Here is a 25,580-nt window from a genome sequence, read left to right as displayed (position 1 = left end):
AGATTCCAATACTGTCTTTATTTACTGCAGCCTTAGCAAGGGCGTCAACTTTGTCATGTTCCTGCATGCCAATGTGAGAAGGAATCCACAACATTTTTATATTTACCCTCTTGCTAAGTATTCTTATATATCTACGTCTAGCTTCCAAGACAAGCACGTTATTACTTGATTGCAAACTGTTTATTCCTCGTAGTGAGGATAGGGAGTCAGAAATAATTAAGTTGTCTACTTCAGTGTTGTCAATAATTTCGAGTGCTACCAGTATCGCTACCAACTCGGCTTGCATTGTGGACGCCCAGTTACTAATTCGGATATTTCTTTGAATTGTGCTGCCATCGGGCTGATGAGCAATAACAGCACTTCCTGCCCTCCCTGTAGCTGTATTGAGTGATCCGTCAGTGTATATGGTCTGTGCAATGTTGTTTTCAGCTTGTATATTGTGAATGTGTTCTATGGTGCTTAATTTAGCAGCAAGCTGAGCATGAGGGTTGCTTGTGATTAGTTTCTTGGTGGGGTATGGAGGGGTCAGGATGTCAAAAGGTACTATCTGCCAGGGTGGAAGGAAGTGCTGTACTCTTTCATCTGTATATACATCGTGCAGTCAACTCATTTTAATATGAGTGGCAGTTCTTTGAGGAGTGCCGGACCAACCGGGCTGTGGTGGGTATGTGGGCCTGCGGGCCGTTCCAAGCAACAGCCTGGTGGACCAAACTCTCGAGGCCGGACTTGGGGATTAGAAGAACTCTCAGAACCCCATCCAGGTACAGTCCAGGTACAACACGGCACAATAGACGGGTTGTCGTATCAACTACGCGAGGTGACTATAGTTGACTGACCAGCCACCAAGGACACTAGTCTAGGACTAAAGTATACATAGTCTAGGACTAAAGTATACTCTCAATGTATAAACACCGAGAAACTGGGTATACCTCATGGTATACATATAGCTATTGTTTGGGAAGGTATTTCCCATAGTCGGGAACAGGTAGCGGTTGGGCTTACCGTGGTACCTTCGAAACCAGCTTTCACCAAGATGCAATCCACAACAGTTACTTTACTCCCAGGTCAACCCATCCTCCTGTGCTGGTAAGTTTTGTAACTATGCACGCGATCTTGCTCATGTGTAGTGTATGAAGCGCCAGTAGCCCGCTTTGGGCACAACTTTCTATTGAGCTGCGAGGATGACTCATGCAGGATTATCATCAATGAAATGGCAACGAAAAAATCCAACATGATACCACAAGAAATCAGGCACAAGTATCTCGAGGAAATTTATAAAGAAGCCGGAGATGAACTAGATCAAATCTACACTGACGGGTCATCTAATCCTGTCAATGGCAGGGCTGGTGCAGCATACACGGTAATCAAGGATAATACTTTCCAACGCAGAAATGAAGATAAAGCCCGTATTGAGAACTATGCCTCTTCAACGCAAGCAGAGCTAACTGCCATTGTTATGGCGTTAAGATTCCTTGAACGAAACACTAATGGTGCAGTGATCTGCACTGATTCAAAAGCAGCACTGCAAAGCCTAAGTAAAAATCGGGTAGAAAATCTGGCGATAGTCGCTGAAATTAAGAGAGCTGTGAGAGTACTTACCAATCAGGGAAGAGTCGTCAAGTTTCTGTGGATCCCCTCCCATGTTGGAATATGTGGAAATGAACGAGCAGATGTGCTGGCTGCTGAAGGCGCTGAAGGAGACCATATTGAATACTTCATACCCAAGACTCAACTACAAATTAGAGGTATTATCAGGCAACATCACCGTGACAAGGTAACTGAGGAAAGGAGGATAGAAGCTCAAACCAGTGAATCTGTACGATGGTACAACATGGTTGCAGCTGGCAATCCCAATCATTATGGCCGAAGAGGAGGAGGACGAGGGAGAGAATCAGTAATAGCGAGAATCCGTCTTGGATACAAATATCCACACAGATTCGGAATGGAAACAACAGTTAATCAGCGAAGTTGCAGAATCTGTGATGAGAGTGACGGACACCGCCTTGAACACTATCTACGTGAATGTGAACACCTGAGAGACATTAGGAATAACTGTAGAATAATAAACCCCACATTGTTTGAGTTATGAAAACACTATTTGTCAAATATTGATACTGTTCTTAAAAGATTTCCCCATTTTGCACCCGCAAGATAACGTAAGCTTTTAAGGGTTGATAAATGTTAATCTTCTTGTTTGAGGAGCTGTTCACTTGAGACAGTTAAGCAAGTCCCAGCTGTGTCTGGGTACAAGTGACAGGATGAACAACCCAGCGGGTTTTCTTCCTATTGGGGGAGTGCTGTATATGCTGCTATGGCGGTGTGTCCACTCACAGGATGAGTGGCGCTGCCCAATACTGTCACTATGGCGGTGTGTCCACTCACAGGAGGAGTGGTGCTGCCCAATACTGTCACTATGGCGGTGTGTCCACTCACAGGATGAGTGGCGCTGCCCAATACTGTCACTATGGCGGTGTGTCCACTCACAGGATGAGTGGCGCTGCCCAATACTGTCACTATGGCGGTGTGTCCACTCACAGAATGAGTGGCGCTGCCCAATACTGTCACTATGGCGGTGTGTCCACTCACAGGAGGAGTGGCGCTGCCCAATACTGTCACTATGGCGGTGTGTCCACTCACAGGAGGAGTGGTGCTGCCCAATACTGTCACTATGGCGGTGTGTCCACTCACAGGATGAGTGGCGCTGCCCAATACTGTCACTATGGCGGTGTGTCCACTCACAGGAGGAGTGGTGCTGCCCAATACTGTCACTATGGCGGTGTGTCCACTCACAGGATGAGTGGCGCTGCCCAATACTGTCACTATGGCGGTGTGTCCACTCACAGGATGAGTGGCGCTGCCCAATACTGTCACTATGGCGGTGTGTCCACTCACAGGAGGAGTGGCGCTGCCCAATACTGTCACTATGGCGGTGTGTCCACTCACAGGATGAGTGGCGCTGCCCAATACTGTCACTATGGCGGTGTGTCCACTCACAGGATGAGTGGCGCTGCCCAATACTGTCACTATGGCGGTGTGTCCACTCACAGGAGGAGTGGTGCTGCCCAATACTGTCACTATGGCGGTGTGTCCACTCACAGGATGAGTGGCGCTGCCCAATACTGTCACTATGGCAGTGTGTCCACTCACAGGATGAGTGGCGCTGTAAGTACTGTAAATGAGGGGTACTATAAGTACTCCCATGTTAGGGTACTATAAGTACTCCCATGTTAGGGTACTATAAGTACTCCCATGTTAGGGTACTATAAGTACTCCCATGTTAGGGTACTATAAGTACTCCCATGTTAGAGTACTATAAGTACTCCCATGTTAGGGTACTATAAGTACTCCCATGTTAGAGCACTATAAGTACTCCCATGTTAGGGTACTATAAGTACTCCCATGTTAGAGTACTATAAGTACTCCCATGTTAGGGTACTATAAGTACTCCCATGTTAGAGTACTATAAGTACTCCCATGTTAGGGTACTATAAGTACTCCCATGTTAGGGTACTATAAGTACTCCCATGTTAGAGTACTATAAGTACTTCCATGTTAGGGTACTATAAGTACTCCCATGTTAGAGTACTATAAGTACTCCCATGTTAGAGTACTATAAGTACTTCCATGTTAGAGTACTATAAGTACTTCCATGTTAGAGTACTATAAGTACTTCCATGTTAGGGTACTATAAGTACTCCCATGTTAGAGTACTATAAGTACTCCCATGTTAGAGTACTATAAGTACTTCCATGTTAGGGTACTATAAGTACTCCCATGTTAGAGTACTATAAGTACTCCCATGTTAGAGTACTATAAGTACTCCCATGTTAGAGTACTATAAGTACTCCCATGTTAGAGTACTATAAGTACTCCCATGTTAGAGTACTATAAGTACTCCCATGTTAGGGGTACTATAAGTACTCCCATGTTAGAGTACTATAAGTACTCCCATGTTAGAGTACTATAAGTACTTCCATGTTAGAGTACTATAAGTACTCCCATGTTAGAGTACTATAAGTACTCCCATGTTAGAGTACTATAAGTACTCCCATGTTAGGGGTACTATAAGTACTCCCATGTTAGGGTACTATAAGTACTCCCATGTTAGGGTACTATAAGTACTCCCATGTTAGAGTACTATAAGTACTCCCATGTTAGGGTACTATAAGTACTCCCATGTTAGAGCACTATAAGTACTCCCATGTTAGGGTACTATAAGTACTCCCATGTTAGAGTACTATAAGTACTCCCATGTTAGGGTACTATAAGTACTCCCATGTTAGAGTACTATAAGTACTCCCATGTTAGGGTACTATAAGTACTCCCATGTTAGGGTACTATAAGTACTCCCATGTTAGAGTACTATAAGTACTTCCATGTTAGGGTACTATAAGTACTCCCATGTTAGAGTACTATAAGTACTCCCATGTTAGAGTACTATAAGTACTTCCATGTTAGAGTACTATAAGTACTTCCATGTTTGAGTACTATAAGTACTTCCATGTTAGGGTACTATAAGTACTCCCATGTTAGAGTACTATAAGTACTCCCATGTTAGAGTACTATAAGTACTCCCATGTTAGAGTACTATAAGTACTCCCATGTTAGAGTACTATAAGTACTCCCATGTTAGAGTACTATAAGTACTCCCATGTTAGGGGTACTATAAGTACTCCCATGTTAGAGTACTATAAGTACTCCCATGTTAGAGTACTATAAGTACTTCCATGTTAGAGTACTATAAGTACTTCCATGTTAGAGTACTATAAGTACTTCCATGTTAGAGTACTATAAGTACTCCCATGTTAGAGTACTATAAGTACTCCCATGTTAGAGTACTATAAGTACTCCCATGTTAGAGTACTATAAGTACTCCCATGTTAGAGTACTATAAGTACTCCCATGTTAGAGTACTATAAGTACTCCCATGTTAGGGGTACTATAAGTACTCCCATGTTAGAGTACTATAAGTACTCCCATGTTAGAGTACTATAAGTACTCCCATGTTAGAGTACTATAAGTACTCCCATGTTAGAGTACTATAAGTACTCCCATGTTAGAGTACTATAAGTACTCCCATGTTAGGGGTACTATAAGTACTCCCATGTTAGAGTACTATAAGTACTCCCATGTTAGAGTACTATAAGTACTTCCATGTTAGGGAGATGGACTGCTCACGTACTCCAAAATAAACAGAGAACATGTTCACTCTCGAGTACAAAGTGACTCCGGACAAGCATTCTATCCAAACCTATCCTGACCCATCTTATCCTATTTAATCCTAACCTTATACCCTATCTTGCCTGACCTATCCAAACATATCCCATCCTGACCCGGTGTACACCTTATCCCATCCTGACCCAAGCTATCCTGTCTTGCCTAACGTTACGAATCCCAGTATGCTATCCAAGCCTATCCACCCCGGCTCAGCAGGTGAAGAAGAGGGTAGTAGAGATGCTCTTTATGTATCCATCAGCTGCTGTAATGAAGCTGTTGAAGCTGCAGGTCGGGAGAGCTGGCGACTAGGAGGACAATAGCCCAACAACGGCGAGGTCGTAGCTCCTGGACCCGGCCGCAGTAAGAAGCACACTCCCCCCCGCACCTTGGCTCACGCCCTCATGATAAATCCTTGACGCTGGACACGCCCGCTGCGTAAATCGCTGTAAACGGGCTGTAAATCAGAGCTGAGAAAGAGACGGAGTGTGAAGCAGCCTGCGACGCGGGCTTGTAAGTCCTGTGATGTATGGGTGCGAAGAATGGTGTGCTTCCCAGGCAGCCTGTACCTGGGACCTGGGGGATACCTGTTCCGGGCTCTGGGACACCTGTTTCCGGGCTCTGGGACACCTGTTCCCGGCTCTGGGACACCTTTTCCCGGGCTCTGGGACACCTGTCCCGGCTCTGGGACTCTCAGGGCTAGGAGTACTTGGGCTGCTCTCTCAAGCTGTGGTGTGTGGGTACTTGGGCTGCTCTCTCAAGCTGTGTGGTGTGTGGGTATTTGGGTTGCTCTCTCATGGTTTGTGGTGTGTGGGTACTTGGGCTGCTCTCTCAAGCTGTGTGGTGTGTGGGTATTTGGGTTGCTCTCTCATGGTTTGTGGTGTGTGGGTACTTGGGCTGCTCTCTCAAGCTGTGTGGTGTGTGGGTACTTGGGTTGCTCTCTCATGGTTTGTGGTGTGTGGGTACTTGGGCTGCTCTCTCAAGCTGTGTGGTGTGTGGGTACTTGGGTTGCTCTCTCATGGTTTGTGGTGTGTGGGTACTTGGGCTGCTCTCTCAAGCTGTGTGGTGTGTGGGTACTTGGGTTGCTCTCTCATGGTTTGTGGTGTGTGGGTACTTGGGCTGCTCTCTCAAGCTGTGTGGTGTGTGGGTACTTGGGCTGCTCTCTCAAGCTGTGTGGTGTGTGGGTACTTGGGCTGCTCTCTCAAGCTGTGTGGTGTGTGGGTACTTGGGCTGCTCTCTCAAGCTGTGTGGTGTGTGGGTATTTGGGTTGCTCTCTCATGGTTTGTGGTGTGTGGGTACTTGGGCTGCTCTCTCAAGCTGTGTGGTGTGTGGGTACTTGGGTTGTTCTCTCATGGTTTGTGGTGTGTGGGTACTTGGGCTGCTCTCTCAAGCTGTGTGGTGTGTGGGTATTTGGGTTGCTCTCTCATGGTTTGTGGTGTGTGGGTACTTGGGCTGCTCTCTCAAGCTGTGTGGTGTGTGGGTACTTGGGTTGCTCTCTCATGGTTTGTGGTGTGTGGGTACTTGGGCTGCTCTCTCAAGCTGTGTGGTGTGTGGGTACTTGGGCTGCTCTCTCAAGCTGTGTGGTGTGTGGGTACTTGGGTTGCTCTCTCATGGTTTGTGGTGTGTGGGTACTTGGGCTGCTCTCTCAAGCTGTGTGGTGTGTGGGTACTTGGGCTGCTCTCTCAAGCTGTGTGGTGTGTGGGTACTTGGGCTGCTCTCTCAAGCTGTGTGGTGTGTGGGTACTTGGGCTGCTCTCTCAAGCTGTGTGGTGTGTGGGTACTTGGGCTGCTCTCTCAAGCTGTGTGGTGTGTGGGTACTTGGGCTGCTCTCTCAAGCTGTGTGGTGTGTGGGTACTTGGGCTGCTCTCTCAAGCTGTGTGGTGTGTGGGTACTTGGGCTGCTCTCTCAAGCTGTGTGGTGTGTGGGTACTTGGGCTGCTCTCTCAAGCTGTGTGGTGTGTGGGTACTTGGGCTGCTCTCTCAAGCTGTGTGGTGTGTGGGTACTTGGGCTGCTCTCTCAAGCTGTGTGGTGTGTGGGTACTTGGGTTGCTCTCTCATGATTTGTGGTGTGTGGGTACTTGGGCTGCTCTCTCAAGCTGTGTGGTGTGTGGGTACTTGGGTTGCTCTCTCATGGTTTGTGGTGTGTGGGTACTTGGGCTGCTCTCTCAAGCTGTGTGGTGTGTGGGTACTTGGGCTGCTCTCTCAAGCTGTGTGGTGTGTGGGTACTTGGGCTGCTCTCTCAAGCTGTGTGGTGTGTGGGTACTTGGGCTGCTCTCTCAAGCTGTGTGGTGTGTGGGTACTTGGGCTGCGTATCTGGTTGACAGAGCCCGGGTGATTGAGGGGAATTGTGTGAAACCCCGATTGAACTTCGGAGAAGATTCGGGATCCTCGTGAGGACAGTAGCACTCCCGGTTGCAATTCTTTTGACCATGTGGTGGCACTGTTGACTAAGGGAATATCCCGTGGGTAGGTTCGAACCCTCATCACGGCCCTTGTGGATTTGTTCACTAGTGAAATTTACTTTTTTTTTTTGTTGGTATTCCAGTTTTAGTCACGTCTGCTCTCCCATTAGAGAAAATCGTCCTGGGCCCACCCCTTGGGGTCCTTTCGTTCTGGGCCCACCCCTTTGGGGTCCCTTCGTCCTGGGCCCACCCCCTTGGGGTCCTTTCGTTCTGGGCCCACCCCTTTGGGGTCCCTTCGTCCTGGGCCCACCCCCTTGGGGTCCTTTCGTCCTGGACCCACCCCTTGGGAACCCTTCGTCCTGGGCCCACTTCTTGGGTCCCTGCCTCCACACCCACCCAGGGCCGCCCACATGCCCAGGGCCGCCCACATGCCCAGGGCCGCCCACATGCCCAGGGCCGCCCACATGCCCAGGGCCGCCCACATGCCCAGGGCCGCCCACATGCCCAGGGCCGCCCACATGCCCAGGGCCGCCCACATACCCAGGGCCGCCCTGGCTCTTCATGCCCTCAACAACGCTCAGGAATCTTTACACACTTCAGCAACTACAAATTTCCACGTAATAAAACTTTCAGATTCCCTCCGCGCAAGAATTTTTGAGTCATGCGAGGTTCCTGATAGTGCCAGATAAGCTTAGATAAATGTTTAGAATGTTCATGTTAAGCTGGGATAAAGGTTTAGCGTGTTTACGTGACTCGGGGAATTCCTGTACATCCCGACTGATAAGAGGACACTTTAGGTGTTGAAGAACGTCTCGCTTAACTGCCGTTCTTGAGCGTTGAACTTCGAATATACGGATGATGTAACTCCCTGGAGACTTATATCCGTTCACGCCTTTCTTCTCTGGGGTGTTCTGTGGAGGTCTGTGGAGACCTGGGGTGTTCTGTGGTTTCCTGTGGAGGTTTGGAGTGTTCTGTGGCTTCCTGTGGAGGCCTGGGGTGTTCTGTGGAGGCCTGGGGTGTTCTGTGGAGGCTTGGGGTGTTCTGTGGAGGCCTGAGGTGTTCTGTGGTTTCCTGTGGAGGCCTGGGGGTGTTCTGTGGCGTCCTGTGGAGGCCTGGGGGTGTTCTGTGGCTTCCTGTGGAGGCCTGGGGGTGTTCTGTGGCTTCCTGTGGAGGCCTGGGGTGTTCTGTGGCTTCCTGTGGAGGCCTGGGGGTGTTCTGTGGCTTCCTGTGGAGGCCTGGGGTGTTCTCTGCTAACCTACGGTGTTCTGGGGTAACCTGTGCTTGCCTAGTTGTACTTATGGGGGTTGAGCTCTGGCTCTTTGGTCCCGCCTCTCAACTGTCAATCAACTGGTGTACAGATTCCTGAGCCTACTGGGCTCTATCATATCTACATTTGAAACTGTGTATGGAGTCAGCCTCCACCACATCTCTGCCTAATACATTCCATCTGTTAACTACTCTGACACCGGGCAACCACAGATGTCATGTGGTTGCCCAAGGTGTTCTGCGGTGACGTGGGGTGACCTGGGGTGACGTGGGGTGACCTGGGGTGACCTGGGGTGACGTGGGGGTGACCTGGGGTGACGTGGGGTGACCTGGGGTGACGTGGGGTGACCTGGGGTGACCTGGGGTGACGTGGGGTGACCTGGGGTGACGTGGGGTGACGTGGGGTGACCTGGGGTGACCTGGGGTGACGTGGGGTGACCTGGGGTGACCTGGGGTGACCTGGGGTGACGTGGGGTGACCTGGGGTGACCTGGGGTGACGTGGGGTGACCTGGGGTGACCTGGGGTGACGTGGGATGACGTGGGGTGACCTGGGGTGACCTGGGGTGACCTGGGGTGACGTGGGGTGACCTGGGGTGACCTGGGGTGACGTGGGGTGACCTGGGGTGACCTGGGGTGACCTGGGGTGACCTGGGGTGACGTGGGGTGACCTGTGTGTACCTGGGGTGACCGGAGTAGGGGAGAGCCTGGTGGTGTTCTTTCTTGTCCAGTAGTGTCCTGCTCTGTTGCTATACGGCAGCGTAAAGCATTTACCCACACACCAAATGGAGCTCAAGAAAGTCTAAAGTTATGGTCCACCAAACTAGTTCCAGAGCCGAGAGGTACGAGCTGCGAGGAAAGGCTACAGATGTTAAACCTCACGTCACTGGAAGAGAGAGAGAGAACGAGAGAGAGAGGGAGAGGGGGAGAGAGAGAGAGAGAGAGAGAGAGAGAGAGAGAGAGAGAGAGAGAGAGAGAGAGAGAGAGAGAGAGAGAGAGAGAGAGAGAGAGAGAGAGGACGTGTTCACGACATACAAAATACTTCGGGGAAATTAACCGGGGCTCACAAGAACAAAACAGTTGACCTGATGGCTACTCAGACGAGAGGGAATGCTGGTGGAAACTTCTCATGAACTCATCCATAGAAACATAAATATGAATTATATTAATAACTAAATGTAATGAACTAAGAAATTAAGTTGGTTGAGGCAGGCTCTATACAGAGCTTCAACAATAGACAAGATAGAGCCCAACACGTAACGCATCCCCCCCCTCCCCTCAACGTTATTATTTATCGTTTCTATGACGAAAAATGAACGTTTAACCAACGTTTCGTGTTTTTCTCCATCCTGAGCCCACATACACGAGTTCAGGAAACTGTAGGCAAGTTAATCTTGAGATTATCTTGAGATGATTTCGGGCCTTTAGTGTCCCCGCGGCCCGGTCCTCGACCAGGCCTCCACCCCCAGGAAGCAGCCCGTGACAGCTGACTAACACCCAGGTACCTATTTTACTGCTAGGTAACAGGGGCATAGGGTGAAAGAAACTCTGCCCATTGTTTCTCGCCGGCGCCTGGGATCGAACCCAGGACCACAGGATCACAAGTCCAGCGTGCTGTCCGCTCGGCCGACCGGCTCCACGGGATGGGAGCTGAAGCTCAACCCTCCCACTCACACAGTCACTCGCATACAAAGTTGGTTAAACAAAACAACTATTCTTACTGTGCTTCGCCAATTAGTAAATTGGGAACAAGTAATTTTTTTAATACCGGGGCAAAAATTTTTCCCGTATACGACAGAGTGGCGGAGGCTGTTGTGTGGGCTCTATTGCCTGCGACTGAACACGCATGTGCACTCGGGCACGCATGTGCACTCGGGCATGCATGTGCACTCGGGCACGCATGTGTGCACTCGGGGAAGCATGTGCACTCGGGCATGCATGTGCACTCAGGCACGCATGTGCACTCGGGCATGCATGTGCACTCAGGCACGCATGTGCACTCGGGCATGCATGAGCACTCCGGCACGCATGTGCACTCGGGCATGCATGTGCACTCAGGCACGCATGTGCACTCGGGCATGCATGTGCACTCGGGCATGCATGTGCACTCAGGCACGCATGTGCACTCGGGCATGCATGTGCACTCAGGCACGCATGTGCACTCAGGCACGCATGTGCACTCGGGCATGCATGTGCACTCAGGCACGCATGTGCACTCAGGCACGCATGTGCACTCGGGCATGCATGTGCACTCGGGCATGCATGTGCACTCAGGCACGCATGTGCACTCGGGCATGCATGTGCACTCGGGCATGCATGTGCACTCAGGCACGCATGTGCACTCGGGCATGCATGTGCACTCAGGCACGCATGTGCACTCAGGCACGCATGTGCACTCAGGCACGCATGTGCACTCGGGCACGCATGAGCACTCCGGCACGCATGTGCACTCGGGCATGCATGAGCACTCCGGCACGCATGTGCACTCGGGCATGCATGTGCACTCAGGCACGCATGTGCACTCAGGCACGCATGTGCACTCAGGCACGCATGTGCACTCGGGCACGCATGAGCACTCAGGCACGCATGTGCACTCGGGCATGCATGTGCACTCAGGCACGAATGTGCACTCGGGCACGCATGTGCACTCAGGCATGCATTTGCACTCAAACACACTCGTCAACATTGTAACACAAACAAACTCTGGAACACACACAAACTCTGGAACACAAACAAACACTGGAACACAAACAAACACATGTATGCAACACACTTGAACACACACGAACGTATTGCATAAAAAACTTAAACAAAATAAGAAATATGTAAATATTACGTTACATTTGTTTTGTGTATAATTAAGAAAATTTATAAAAGCGAGGCATAACACGGTAGACATCAAGCAAAATATGTGAGGAATAAAATATTACGCGAAGAAGACATGTTTGGGCAGAGGGGCTTTGAGAGACGCTTCCTTGCTTAACTGGTAACAGCCCAGTTGTTGTCGCATCCATTTACGAAACCTATACATCTTTCTTCAGTCATGGCAGCTTTTGTTTACATTTAATAAACAGTGCATGAGCTCCGAAGCACGTCGAGGTTGTTTGTAAACAATAATGAAGTTCCCAAGCTCGCAAACTGTTTGGTAAATTTAAACAAAGCCGCCATGACTGAGGCAAGATGTACCGGTTTCGTTTGTGTAAATGCTTGATGAATCCTAGCCAGGAGGTGAAGAGTTAAGAGCGAGTGTTAAGCGGGCTCTTAACACGAGCACTGTGAAGGCTGACACACACACATCCCGGGCCTCTTGTACAGCAGACATCTGCACAGACACACACCCCCGTGACTGCCCAACCCGTTCTCGCACTTTCTTACAGTCAATATTGACTTATTAAATACGTGCATATGTGACATACTAATTTATTGTGACTATTTTAGTTTACTTTGAAAAGCTTCATAGAAAACACCGACCTTGCCTAACCTTCTTAGTATGTTAAGATAAGCATCTTATTGCTTCGTAATTACAGTTATTACTTAACCTATTATAGGTATAGGTTAAGTAATAATTGTAATTACGAAGCAATAAGATGCTTATCTTAACATACTAAGAAGGTTAGGCAAGGTCGGTGTTTTCTATGAAGCTTTTCAAAGTAAACTAAAATAGTCACAATAAATTAGTATGTCACATATGCACGTATTTAATAAGTCAATATTGACTGTAAGAAAGTGCGAGAACGGGTTGGTGAATCGGCACTCTCGCTGGCAGTGAGTATAACTCCCGGCACTGCTGGCCTGGCACCTGACGCCTGCCTGCTTCGCGACATTGTAAATCCTCTTGGCATCAGATCTCTGGTGTTCCAAGTTGCTCATTTAATGATATAATTAGTTTATTAGATTAAAATTGTTTGCATTTTGTTGATTTGCTGTTGTTAATTATTTATTTTCCACAGTCATTAATACAATACCTGAATTTACCTAATGGCCACCGCCTCTAGTGGTCTTGACGGGGACACGAAGACTGTGGCTTGTCAAACAGTTCCTCCTCTCTTTATTCCAGAGTTTTTTTTTTCCTGTTGAATATTAAACTATAGTAATGTTTTGATATTTACAGCCTAATAATATCGTATTGCTTTTTTATCAGTAAATTGGAGACACTTATTAGGAAATTGGGAGGATGATGAATAATTGGGCCTCTGGGTCTTATTATTCAGTAAATAATATATGGCTATAATTAGTGATATTACTATTCCCATTTTCTTTAACAAGTCAGTAATGCATTTGAATGTATTTTAAAAATCATTCTTGCGTAGCAATTTTATGAAATAAATTTTCTTCAACTTGAATAAATAAAAACTCTTATACGTTAATGAAGAAAATGTATAAATCTCAATTTCTCTTTATATTACGACTGCTAACTGCTCTTGTTGTCTTCAATAGGCCTACTACGGCCTAGTGAAGACTACTTCACTAGGCGGTAGTGAAGCAGTACTTCACTACTACCTTTGTGACTACTGCTCAGTGCTTTAACAATATATATCACCATCCACATTGTAAGACAAATGGTTTTCAATATATGTCTAAAAAATGTAAATCGATTTACAAAGCTGAGGTTGTTCAGCCTCGCTACAGTTATAAACGAGCCGAAAAATATTAAATAAATGAGAAAGTAATGAGCCGAAAAATATTAACGGCCTTTCCTCACAGCCGGAGAGTTCTGTGATTGACAACCGGACACTGGCAGGCCTATACAATTATTTTAGGCTTTGGGTGGAGCCGGCCAGATTATAAAATTGAAATTGATTGACGGGCCATATAATAATTCTTCATTTTTTTTTAATTCACTTATTCATAAACAATTAATATATTATTTACATTTAAGGTTTTCTTTAAGTCTGTCGAAGGGCGAGCGAAACACGAACGGGAACTATTAGGAGAACGCCGACTATATAGGACTTGGAAGGAGGGTCAGGATAAGGATTTGGGATGGGACGGGGGGGGGGGGGAAGGGAATGGTGCCCAACCAATTGTGGACAGTCGGGAATTGAACGCCGACCTGCATGAAGCGAGACTGTCGCTCTACCGTCCGGTCAAAGTGGCTGAGTATCTGAATCATAGAATGTTGTATTGTGGAGTCACTGTATAATTAATGTTAATTAGTCTTTGGAAGAGCAAACTATCTCCTGCGAATTGCAACAATAAGTATCTAACATTACTGATACCTTTAAAGTACTCAAGAAAAAATACTTTAGTCTTTAATCCAAATACTTTAAATGCTAAAGAAATACTTTAATGTCAATCCAGACCACTTCTTCATGTAGTCACAATGTAACGCACACAACGGTGATAAATTATCACTGTTGCTCTGCTTAACCTGATATTTATCACTGTTGCTCTGCTTAGCCTAATATTTATCACTGTTGCTCTGCTTAACCTGATATTTATCACTGTTGCTCTGCTTAGCCTAATATTTATCACTGTTGCTCTGCTTAACTTGATATAGATCACTGTTTATATCTCTGAAAACACGACATTCACTGTAGATGTTGAAGAGTTATCAACTACCTCAAAGTGAGTGCATATGAGAACTATCCCTTCAGTGGTGATCTAAGAACTGGCAACTCATGCTTAAAGTTGCAAGAGAACTGAAAGCCCACTCAACTTCGACTTTATTCTCTTTCTGTTGTGCCACTGAAACAGGGAACTATTATTGCTGGAATCGTGCATCAGTAACACCTAATTAAACAAAGGGGAATACGCTAAGTATTTCTAGTTTCTCTTGCTAGAAAAGCGGTCATGTTAAGAGGCGTAGAGCAAGGTGGGGCGCGGGGCTCTTGTTTCCAGGAAAGAGGTGTTGACAATATAGTCAGTTGTGCGGCTGGTTCGTATACTTCCCTACTGCACTCGGACTCAGAACCGGTTGGAGAACCGGAGTACCGGGCTCTTTGTCTGTAGTCGAGGTAGATGGGCTGGAGAACCGGAGTACCGGGCTCTTCGTCTGTAGTCGAAGTAGATGGGTTTTGATGGCTGCTGCCGGAGCTGGGCGATGGGGGTAACACAGCTGCCGCTGGAACATTTATATCGCATTGTAACTTACCGATGTTTACACACCCACTTATGTGAAACTTCTCCCTGGCTTTGACTGATTATATATTTCTTCTTCCTCCAGCTCCAACGAAGACCAGGAAACGTCGAGTGGAGAGACCACCGACCAAATGGAAGGGGTAAGTGTTTGATCTGGTTGTGGCCTCGTCTGTGATCTCGTCTCGTCTACGGCCTCGCTCTTCATGACACGCTGGCGGCATTAACCCTCGTCGTTGAATGTGCCCTTCTGTCCACTTCTGCCGTGAGAAGTGATGATCGAAGCTCCGTTGTTGGGAACTGTGTAACAGGTAGCTGTCCTGCGGGTCAACTATCAAGGTAGCTGCACCGTCGTCTACTCCTTTGTGTAACATTATGGGATCTTGGTTCGCAGCCCTCGTGATGTTAAGCCCTCAGCCCGGGTGAACACTGTTCGCATAAATGCTCTTGAATTTGATGTGGAACTGAATTAAAAATGTATCGTACACTCGGAAAACCTCCGTTGTTTTAGAAATTGTGTGTATGGTGTTAGCGAGTGTATTCGAGTATGAGGTGTATGGTAGTGAGGTGTAGGGTAGTGTGGTGTATGGTAGTGTGGTGTAGGGTAGTGAGGTGTATGGTAGTGTGGTTTATGGTAGTGAGGTGTATGGTAGTGGGGTGGTACTGGGCCAGGACACAAGGTATGAGATCTCATGCACTCACAGACTCGCCCCTACGACTGTGCACCAGAGACTATCACCAGTCATCAACACTATTTTAGTACCCATTAATTTATGACATAGTCATAAAGAATATGCTGAGACTGATTGGTCCAAAATTTGGGATGGCTTAGTGTGTTTGGAAGAAAAGAGCTGGTGAGTGGCCGTTTCTGAAAGAGTCAGGGTTTATGTGGGCACTTAAGAGCTTTCTGTAGCGTGAACCAGTCCGTCTGAAGGTGGCTTTTGGCGAAGGGAAATGTATTAGCATAGAATGAAAAACGAGAGGGGGATTCCATGTGGAATTAAAAAATTGCAAATGAAGAGAGTGTGACGGTAAACGTTGGTGGTCGTGCAGTCTCTAATGCCAGTCACAAAATATTTAAAAAAAAGAAAAAAAAGTTAAACTGCAAAGGTGTCTTCACAGTGAGATAAACTGTAGGATATAACAGAGGGAAAAAAACATTTAAAAATACTTTACTTTAAAAATAAATTAAACAAATTAAAAAAAAATACCCAGGCTTGGCTTTAATACAAATTGTGCAAAACAAACAAGATGAATAATCAAATTTACGTTACGTAAGGTGCAAAATAGAATATGGTGCAGGAATACTGTGAGTCAAACTGAATAGCTCTGTTACCACACCGGGATGTGTCAACAGGTCTACTCAGCAGAGCACTCAGGAGTAATGTGAATCTTGGAGAACTTGGTAGCCCTATTTATACAAACTATTGGCCGGGCAGATGGTGCTGATGGCTTCTTTAACTATGAACCGGCTCACTTTAACTGCTTGTTTGAGAGGGCGTGGCCTCCCAGCGACCCAGGTGCGAGGTGGGGGTGAGGTGGGGGTGACGGGCCGTGGTGAAGGTAGACTGGTGATACTGTCTAGACGTCTGGAAGTAGTAGTTGTTGTTGTTCTTAGCTGCAGTTCTTGATTACATAGACGTGAATGAGGAAAATAGGCGATAATGGAGTAGGCCGAATCTCTTCCTAGAGATTTTACTGTGACTGACGAGAGAAATTTAAAAACTGGATTTACATTTTCTATAATGGTAAGGAGTAAGGGGTGTTACAGGACTTATGTGTACAAGTGGATGAAAGGTCATAATAAAGAGGAATATTAGTAAGGTATTAAATATACCAACATCAAAACTAACACAAAACAATGAATAGAAATTGGATGAGTTCAGATTTTGCAAAGACTTGGATAAACTCTGGTTTGGAAACCGAACACAGGTTTCAATTAGAACACTGGAAGGTTGGACGGAAAACCCAAGCATAAATATAGTTATAATTTACTTACCTTATTAATGAATAACTAAAGTCTAATGTTCACTTCATATGTGGAGGAATTATACAGATTTCCTTTACAGTAGGCGCTGCCTCGCGCTGGCCAATAGGACCCGCCTCGTATGGGGCCAACAGGCCTTCCGCAGTTTCTTTAGCCGTGTGTTCTTACGATTCTGAACTTGTGAAAAAAAAAACTCAGAAACTCCTGAAATAAAAACTAACTGCCGTGTTCCGGTAAATCACTTCATAATTGTTAATTGCCGTAAGATAGAAATTCTAGCTAGAAGAATATGTCCCATCTTACTCCTGTGTGTTCAGGAAATTCGTATAATTGTAATCTGAAAGCTGTTTTAATGCGCTTTTGTATATATAAATATAATAATGTTTATATCAATTATTGTCCCCCTCTCTTGTTTCCTATGGTAAGGTAGTGTACACCCTCCGTCTGAGCAAGTATTGAAGTTATAAGAACTTAAGAATTAAGGAAACTATAGGTTTAATGGTCCACACGTGGATGTTGCTGTTTATATCCACCCAAACACATTCATATATGTCTAACCTTCGCTTGAAACAAGGTAGTGACCCCACGCCTATTGAGTTACCCGGTAATCTGTTCCACAAATGAACAAACCTGTTTCCAAACCAGTATTTACCCAGGTCTTTACTAACAAACATAAACAAAGGTTTACATAAATTCACGCGACTAACAGGAACATTTTCTCTGCGTTTGTTCATGAATATTAATATATTTCAAGAAATGTAAATGATGCAATCTGAGTTTCCGTATTAAAATTTTGTGTGTGTGTGTGTGTGTGTGTGTGTGTGTGTGTGTGTGTGTGTGTGTGTGTGTGTGTGTGTGTGTGTGTGTGTGTGTGTGTGTGTGTGTGTAAATGAGTGTTCTCCCCCCTACAGATTCACTACAAATACGTTATAAACACTCATCCGCCGTCTGAGTAACACTTGAGTTGCACTCAAGTCAACTTAAAAATGAGTTGCCCCTCCCTGGCCAACCAGAGGCTCAAGGCTCGCGCACTAATAATGAAGCAAACAAACCCCCTCCCCCCCCCCCTTTCTCTCAAAATATAGAAATGTCGTACCGGAGCCAAATTTGAGGAAGGAAAGTACACACACACACATGCTCCTTAGAGGCGATGAGAATCGACTTGAGAATGTTCCAGGACGGACTGAAACGTCGTCGTCTCTTCACCTTCTAGTGTGTGGTCTGGTCAAAGCTCCTTAGAGGTGAGTGTTGAGATATTAAGAGATATAAAGATGTGACACTGTGTACCGCAGACAGGGGTGGTAAACATCCTTGACCTGAGCTGCTCCCGCCAGCCTGCACAGTGATAGGCTTGACCCCCGGGTGCCCACACTCGCAACACCTTCACAAATTTTCTTATTTTCTCCGCTCGGAGATTCTCGCTTGTTTCTTTTGTTCTGATATCACGATGATGTCTCTCCCTCTCTCTCGCCCCCCACGGCTCCTCTACCCCACCACCATCACCCCCTTCATTACCATAGGTGATGGTCGGTGCTGTTCCTTGAGATCACTTGAGTGTCGTTCCTTGAGTGTCGTCACTTGAGTGTCGTCCCTTGAGTGTTGTTCCTTGAGGGTCGTCCCTTGAGTGTCGTTCCTTGAGAGTCGTCCCTTGAGTGTCGTTCATTGAGAGTCGTCCCTTGAGTGTCGTTCCTTGAGGGTCGTTCCTTGAGTGTCGTCCCTTGAGTGTCGTTCCTTCATTCCCTGCCACTCCTGTTATCCATAGTGTCTCCTCTTGCATAGTCTTTTTCACTTTCGATGTCACTCATCCGTCACATCACGCCCGTCACTCACCCGTCACATTACGTCCGTCACTCACCCCTGACATCACGCCCGTCACATTACGTCCGTCACTCACCCCTCACATCACGCCCGTCACTCACCACTCATCACACCCGTTACTCACCCCTCACATCACACCCGTCACTCACCCCTCACACCACACCCGTCACTCACTCCTCACATCACACCCGTCACTCACCCCTCACATCACACCCGTCACTCACTCCTCACACCACACCCGTCACTCGCACTCCTCACATCACACCCGTCACTCACCACTCATCACGGCTGTCACTCACCCCTCATCACGGCCGATGCGTAATCTGCTCCCACTCATATACTCATCCGTCGGTACTTATATTTTCCTTCAATTCCTTCAATTGCTTCAATTCCTTCAATTGCTTCATTCTACCCTCTTACCACTCCCATTTAATTCTTAATTTTTCCAATCATCTTCCTACATTGATTGGCTTCCCTAATCAGCGTGAAGGTGTCCCGAATCATGGAGCTGGAAAGTAAGCTGACGCACGATGTCTGGTGCTAGCATACCCCAGCATACCTCAGCATACCTCAGTATTCCCCAGCATACCTCAGCATACCCCAGCATACCTCAGCATACCTCAGTATTCCCCAGCATACCTCAGCATACCCCAGCATACCTCAGCATACCTCAGTATTCCCCAGCATACCTCAGTATTCCCCAGCATACCTCAGTATACCCCAGCATACCTCAGCATACGTCAGTATACCTCAACATACCTCAGCATACGTCAGTATACCTCAACATACCCCAGCATACCTTAGCATACCCCATCATACCTCAGCATATCTCAGCATACCCTAGCATACCCCAGCATACCCCAACATACCTCAGTATACCCCAGCATACCTCAGCATACCCCAACATATCTCAGCATACCCCAGCATACCCCAACATACCTCAGCATACCCCAGCATACCTCAGCATACCTCAGCATACACAAGCATACTCAGCATACCCCAACATACCTCAGCATACCCCAGCATACCCCCAGCATACCCCAACATATCTTAGCATACCCCAACATACCTCAGCATACCCCAGCATACCTCAGCATACCCCAGCATACTTCAGCGTACCTCAGCATACCCCAGCATACCTCAGCATACCCCAACATACCTCAGAATACCCCAGCATACCCCAGCATACCTCAGCATACCCCAGCATACCTCAGCATACCCCAGCATACCACAGCATACCCCAGCATACCCAGCTGGAATATTTATACTCTATGCTACCATCAAAGACATGTAAATGCCTAGTTAAGCCTACCCATCCTTCATAAGCCTCTTTGTTAGACATTCCCTACCCAGAGTGAAGGGGAAGTTAGACATTCCCCTACCTACCCGGGTTCGATCCCGGGCGCCGACGAGAAACAATTTTTTTTTTTTTTGTTTTTTTTTGGGGGGGGGGAGGAAGGAGAGGCATAGGTGAAGGGAAGTATAGAAGTGGGAAATACAGTGAGAGGTATGAAAGGCTGTCCGCCTTGCTGACACGATGTGTGGGTGTTGGCAGCTAAGCTAAGCTGGCTCCCTCTTGTCAGGGAGCTGTGAGTGTGTGAGAGGTTCTTCACATGTGTTTCACCATATATGGATGTCTATAGATGAATACTGTGTAGCATTCATATATATACACTCCGCAGAGTTTCTTTCACCCTATGCCCCTGTTACCTAGCAGTAAAATAGGTACCTGGGTGTTAGTCAGCTGTCACGGGCTGCTTCCTGGGGGTGGAGGCCTGGTCGAGGACCGGGCCGCGGGGACACTAAAGCCCCGAAATCATCTCAAGATAACCTCAAGATAACCCAGAGTGAAGTGTTATTTATACATGCCCACCTGGAATGAGCGCCCACGTGTGTATTACGACACAGAGAAAGTGTACACACACATTCTCCCCAGAATTAAGTGCTAACACTCTCAGGCATTGTCCACTACAAGGGAGGGCTCGTCCACTACAAGGGAGGGCTCGTCCACTACAAGGGAGGGCTCGTCCACTACAAGGGAGGGCTCGTCCACTACAAGGGAGGGCTCGTCCACTACAAGGGAGGGCTCGTCCACTACAAGGGAGGGCTCGTCCACTACAAGGGAGGGCTCGTCCACTACAAGGGAGGGCTCGTCCACTACAAGGGAGGGCTCGTCCACTACAAGGGAGGGCCCGTCCACTACAAGGGAGGGCTCGTCCACTACAAGGGAGGGGCTCGTCCACTACAAGGGAGGGCTCGTCCACTACAAGGGAGGGCTCGTCCACTACAAGGGAGGGCTCGTCCACTACAAGGGAGGGCTCGTCCACTACAAGGGAGGGCTCGTCCACTACAAGGGAGGGCTCGTCCACTACAAGGGAGGGCTCGTCCACTACAAGGGAACGCTCGTCCACTACAAGGGAACGCTCGTCCACTACAAGGGAGGGCTCGTCCACTGGCCCCAGACGAAACAAGAAGGAATGTTTAGAACCCTCGAAGCTTCCAGTAATTTGTAAACTATTGCCTTCGCTTCCTCATTATTGCGTAATTGAGCACATTACAGGAGCTTAAAGTGTTCGTATTGATTGCAGCTCTTGTAGGCTAATCACCTGTCAGTCAGGTTTGTTGGAGGCGAAGTTGGGAAATTTTTCATAATAATTTTACAAAGAAGAAAGAAAGTTGGTAATTTGCTAGGTAAAGGCTCAGTCTCAGAACGATGGAGAAAAGGAGACTGAGGGGGGACATGATCACAACACTTAAAATTCTTTGGTGCATTAACAACCTTCGACATACACTAGCAGTTTTCAAGGGATGTGACCAAGTCGAGCAGTCCCCCAAGTTATGGGACCAGGATGAGGTGATCCTACAAACAAAGAAGCAAGCTCACGCACGCACGCACCTACGCGCGCGCACACACACACACACACACACACACACACACACACACACACACACACACACACACACACACACACACACACACACACACACACACACATACACACATACACACACACACACACACACACACACACATACACACATACACACACACACACACATACACACATACACACACACACACATACACACACACACCTGACCTGAGTGTGGACGTAACACCTAATCTATCTCCTGAGGCACATATAAATAGGATAACGACAGCAGCGTACTCTACACAGGCAAAAGTTAGAACATCATTCAGAAACCTAAGTGAGGAGGCTTTTAGGGCGCTTTACACTGCCTACGTGAGGCCAGTCTTAGAGTATGCCGTCTCATCATGGAGTCCCCATCTGAAGAAGCATATAATGAAACTGGAAAAGGTTCAAACGAGACTCGTCCCAGAGTTAAGAGGGATGGGGTATGAGGAGCGCCTGAGGGAACTGTGCCTTACGACACTAGAAAGAAGAAGGGAGAGGGGGGACATGATAGGAACGTATAAAATACTCAGAGGGATTGACAGAGTGGACATAGACGAAATGTTCACACGGAATAGTAACAGAACGAGGGGACATGGATGGAAGCTTGAAACTCAGATGAGTCACAGAGATGTTAGGAAGTTTTCTTTTAGCGTGAGAGTAGTGGAAAAATGGAATGCACTTCAGGAACAGGTTGTGGAAGCAAATACTGTTCATAATTTTAAAACCAGGTATGATAGGGAAATGGGACAGGAGTCTTTGCTGTAAACAACCGATGCTCGAAAGGCGGGATCCAAGAGTCAATGCTCGATCCTGCAGACACAAATAGGTGAGTACACACACACACAGAATGGAGTCCATATCTAGTCAAGGATAAGACTAAACTGGAAAAGGTTCAAAGGTTTGCCACCAGATTAGTACCCGAGCTGAGAGGTATGAGCTACGAGGAGAGACTACGGGAATTAAACCTCACTTCGTTGGAAGACAGAAGAGTAAGGGGGGACATGATCACCACATTCAAGATTCTGAAGGGAATTGATAGGGTAGATAAAGACAGTCTATTTAACACAAGGGGAACACGCACAAGGGGACACAGGTGGAAACTGAGTGCCCAAACGAGCCACAGAGATATTAGAAAGAACTTTTTTAGTGTCAGAGTGGTTGACAGATGGAATGCATTAGGAAGTGATGTGGTGGAGGCTGACTCCATACACAGTTTCAAGTGTAGATATGATAGAGCCCAATAGGCTCAGGAATCTGTACACCTGTTGACTGACGGTTGAGAGGCGGGACCAAAGAGCAAACACAACTAGGTGAGTACACAGACACACACACACACACACACACACACACACACACACACACACACACACACACACACACAAAGAGCCAAAGCTCAACCCCCGCAAGCACAATTAGGTGAGTACACACACACACACACACACACACACACACACACACACACACACACACACACACACACACACACACACACACACACACACACACACACACACAGGGAAGGGCCTGGTAGATAGTGCGCAGGACTCGTAATTCTGTGGTGCGGGTTCGATTCCCGCACCAGGCAGAAACAAATGAGCAAAGTTTCTTTCACCCTGAATGCCCCTGTTACCTAGCAGTAAATAGGTACCTGGGAGTTAGTCAGCTGTCACGGGCTGCTTCCTGGTGTGTGTGTGTGTGTGTGGTGTGGGGGTAGGGGGAGTAGTTAGTAAACAATTGATTGACAGTTGAGAGGCGGGCCGAAAGAGCAAAGCTTAACCTCCGAAAACACAGCTAGGTGAATAGACACACACACACACACACACACACACACACACACACACACACACACACGCACGCGCGCGCGCGCGAGAAAGAGACCTGGGCGTGGACGTAACACCTAATCTATCTCCTGAGGCACATATAAATAGGATAACGACAGCAGTGTACTCTACACTGGCAAAAGTTAGAATATCATTCAGAAACCTAAGTAAGGAGGCATTTAGGGCGCTTTACACTGCCTACGTAAGGCCAGTCTTAGAGTATGCCGCTTCATCATGGAGTCCCCATCTGAAGAAGCACATAAGGAAACTGGAAAAGGTTCAGAAGTTTGCAACGAGACTCGTCCCAGAGTTACGTGGGATGGGGTATGAGGAGCGCTTGAAGGAACTGAACCTTACGACACTAGAAAAAAGAAGGGAGAGGGGGGACATGATAGGAACGTATAAAATACTCAGGGGGATTGACAGAGTGTACATAGACGAAATGTTCACACGGAATAGTAGCAGAACGAGGGGACATGGATGGAAGCTGGAAACTCAGATGAGTCACACAGATGTTAGGCTTGCCCATTGGCAAGGTTTGTCCCAGAATTACGAGGGATGAGATACGAAGAAAGACTGAAACAAGTAGTCCTGACGACGCTAGAAACGAGGAAAGATAAGGGAGATATGATAGAGACGTATAAAATACTTAGGGGTGATTGACAGTGAAAGATGAAATGTTCACACTGAATACCAATAGAACAAAAGGTCATGGATGGAAGTTTCAAACTCAGATGAGTCATAAAGGTCTAAAGTTTTGTTTTAATATAAAAGTATTGGAAAAAGAAGCACTAGACGAGCAGGTTGTAGAAACGATCTACAATCATTAACTTGAATGTAGATATAATAGAGAAATAGATCAGTAGTCATTGCATGAGACAACCGTTAACTATAGAAATGCGGGGGTACAAGAGATAAGACTCAATCATCCTGCAGGCACGAATAGGTAAGTACACAAAATAGGTAAGCTTAGGCGGGACCAAAGAGCCAGAGTTCAACCCCCGCAAACACAACTAGGTAAGCACACACACTCTCTCCCCCACAAGCAGGGGCCCAGACCAAATAAAAAGTAATAATAATATGGTAGCTTCACTTCGTGACATCGACGTTGCGTGTGATCAATCAGCCTATCTGGCGGGAGAAGTCAGGCACTCGGCAGAAGCTGGGTCACTCAATCTGCTCATTATCAGACGTGAGCGAGTGTTCGGGTAGTTGTGGTCTCGTTCGTGCTCCTCTTGTCGTAGTCATCAACTGATAAGCTTCTACATCTTCCCCCGCACCGTTCCCTATGAAGGCTGTCAGCCTCGCTGTCTTGACTGTCTTGACTGTCTTGACTACTCTTGACTGTCTTGACCCAGTCTGCACTGTCTTGACTGGGTCTGGGTTTCACTTACTAGGATTGAAAGGCTTCATGTTGTTCTTTAAGATTCGCTACTCGGAACAAGTTGCAAGTAGCACGGGCTATGGTGAGCCCGTAACTTACCTGGCACAGGAGCGGGGCGTAAAGGCTTCAGCTTTGGTCGGCTGGTCTTGTTTTTGCTTTGATTAGTCTGTGGAGATACTTGATGGTGGCGAGGCATTTTGCACCGGTTCTTCTATAATACGTCCGTTGCTTGAGGGTGAAAAGCGCGGACCCCACAGCTACACCATACACACCATCACTGTAACTGTGTACACTACACACGACCACCATCATTGTAACTGTGTACACTACACACGACCACCATCACTGTAACTGTGTACACTACACACGACCACCATCACTGTAACTGTGTACACTACACACGACCACCATCACTGTAACTGTGTACACTACACACGACCACCATCACTGTAACTGTTACACTACACACGACCACCATCACTGTAACTGTGTACACTACACACGACCACCATCACTGTAACTGTGTACACCACACACGACCACCATCATTGTAACTGTATACACTACACACGACCACCATCACTGTAACCACCTCCGCTCCACACTATCTTCATCACTGTAACTAAAATGTTGTGTCATTTAAGTGTTGGGAGCCTGAGAATGGAACGCTCAACAGAACATGTGTTTTGAATGTCAA

The 25,580-nt window shown here is 47.2% G+C and overlaps 1 long non-coding RNA gene across 1 annotated transcript in view; it reads left to right on the top strand.

Moving 5' to 3' along the window:
* The window catches only part of LOC138349976 (uncharacterized), a 407,894-nt gene that overhangs the window by 245,172 nt on the left and 137,142 nt on the right, over positions 1–25,580 (top strand). Inside the window, exon 2 of the long non-coding RNA XR_011221947.1 lies at positions 15,045–15,099. This is a non-coding gene — a long non-coding RNA (uncharacterized lncRNA). The remainder of the gene's footprint in view (positions 1–15,044; positions 15,100–25,580) is intronic.

This window comes from Procambarus clarkii, chromosome 43 (assembly GCF_040958095.1).
Source record: "Procambarus clarkii isolate CNS0578487 chromosome 43, FALCON_Pclarkii_2.0, whole genome shotgun sequence".
NCBI classification, from domain to species: domain Eukaryota; kingdom Metazoa; phylum Arthropoda; class Malacostraca; order Decapoda; family Cambaridae; genus Procambarus; species Procambarus clarkii.
The sequence above is the reverse complement of the archived record's forward strand: the minus strand, read 5'-3'. Positions and strand labels throughout refer to the sequence as shown.